Genomic DNA, 2092 nt, shown 5'->3' with positions numbered 1-2092 from the left:
GCTACCAGGTGAGGAGCCCGCCCGGCCCGGCCCGGCCCCCAGGAGGCAGCCAGCCCGCCCGCCCCCCCACCCCCGTGGGTGACGGCATGGGCACATCTGGGGTTTTCAAAAGAGGGGTGCATGCGGTTCCCTGCTTCATCCCCGGCAGCCCAGAGCACCTCTCTCCTGCTAAGTGGGAAGCTCTACTAGCAGGCCAGGGTACGGGCTGTGCTGCCCAGTGTAGGGCCCAAGCAGAAGTGAATGGACTTTGCTGGGCTGGGCCTTCACTTGCAGCCCTGTGCGCCTCGCGTGCGTGGCACCACAGTGCGCCGGGCAGCCGCACGGGGAGGCGGTGTTTCCTTACTCCCGCAGCGCAGGCGTTCCCGTGGAGCGTGCCTCTTTCTCACAGTGCTAGATCTCGCCTTCCTGAGCACCTCGTATCGCCCCCGCCCAGGCTTTGTCTACCTCTAAGGATGGAAGTGCCACCACCTCACTGGAACAGGCTGCCCAGAGAGGTGGTGGCATCTCCATCCTTAGAAGTTTTTAAGACTTGGATAGGCAAAGCCTGGTTGGGATGGTCTGGTTGTGGCTGGTCCTGCTTTGAGCAGGGGGTTGGACTAGCTGTGACCTTCTGAGCTCCCTCCCAGCCTTCACTTTCTATGATTCTAGGATCTTGACTGCACCCAGCGTTTCACGGTAAGTGATTTCCACACCACAGATAATGTTCATCTGGGTTAATGTTTCAGACCTCCAGCTAATTTTTTTTAGTTCAAGCAAAAAAAAAAATAGTCGGCAGGGCTGTGAAATTGTTAGCTGTTCCATTGCTCCTCACAGTAGCATTGCAGAAGACAGGATAGCTTGAAGCTTAAGACCTTCGAAAAGGAGAGAGGGTGGTTAACGCTGGTGGAATGAAGAGTTCAGAAGAAATCAGATAAATTGTAATGAGCCATGAAGTCAAGTGGCTCCCTTGATGTTGTTTGAATAGAAATGCTGCTGCCACTGCTAGACAGCTTGATATAAACTTTGGGTGAAGCAGGAATCAAAGTGGGGTTGTGACTGTGGCAGGGTGTTAGGTCTGTGTGTGCCAGGGTTGATGGCAGTCTTATGTAGAGTTTAGATTAAGGACTGTACAGGATGGTTTGGATAGGGATGATCCTGCCTCAGGCAGGGGTTGGATTAGAAGACCTCTGGAGGTCCCTTCCAGCCTCTACCTCTCTGATCCTCCATGACTGTAAAACTGAACCCCTGGTTGGAAATGCCTAGTTTGCCAACAAACACATCCCTGTAGCATGAGCCGGCTGCCAGCTGAGGGACCCTATTTATATGTTCTGTTTCAAAAAGGCCCAGCACTCTCTTGCATCAATTAAGAATCCTCCCCCCACTAGCTGTCAGGTTAGCAGCACCAGGAGCTGTCACTCTGCAGTCCTGACTTGTTCTTTTTATATCTAAAGTCAAAGGTGCTTTCATTGTCTGATGATGAGCACCTTGAAGAAACCTCACTTTGGGGCTCCCAGCCTTTTCCAACTGGAGGTGCCCCTTGTTAGCCTGGAGGCTCCTTTGGGAAGTGCCAGCTTTTAATCATTTTTTGATCACAGAAAAATCCTAAAGCAACTCTTTTGTTGCACAGAACTCAGAAACCCTAGAACAGGGTGGCATGGTTTTAACATGTGGATTCCTATTTTAAATCCCTGGGTTTATCTTGTGAATCATTTTTGCATACCTAACAGTACTAGCACTGCACAGTACGAGCTGCAACACCCTGGTTGAGAATCTCTGCCCCAAGCTATATTGGACACTTGACCAAAAGAAGTAATTTTTTAAGCCAATTCTTTCAGATCTGTTTAATATTGTTATGCAGTGTCTGCTTCTATGTGGAGCCAAGATCATTTACATTTGGAGTGTTTTAACTTAAGGAATTTTGTACAGGTATGTTATTAAAGATAAGTCTTGAAAGGTAAGGAGCTATTACCAGGACCTGTGGGACCTGCTGACATGCTAGGAAACATGGGAGAAATAAAGCTTGTTGTGGATGCGATTGGGTGCAAAAGAAATTTGACAGGTTGGACTCTTTAAGACAGTCAAAGGTCCTGAAGATGCAGGTGGGCATTCAGCA

General features: G+C 49.6%; 1 protein-coding gene across 2 annotated transcripts in view; it reads left to right on the top strand.

Moving 5' to 3' along the window:
* ARSB (arylsulfatase B) overlaps nt 1-2092 on the top strand; it is a 163873-nt gene that overhangs the window by 877 nt on the left and 160904 nt on the right. The window lies entirely within an intron of this gene.

The sequence above is a fragment of the Alligator sinensis genome, unplaced genomic scaffold, assembly GCF_000455745.1.
Source record: "Alligator sinensis unplaced genomic scaffold, ASM45574v1 scaffold159_2, whole genome shotgun sequence".
Classification (NCBI taxonomy): domain Eukaryota; kingdom Metazoa; phylum Chordata; order Crocodylia; family Alligatoridae; genus Alligator; species Alligator sinensis.
Note: the sequence above shows the minus strand (reverse complement) of the source record. Positions and strands in the feature narration are given on the sequence as shown.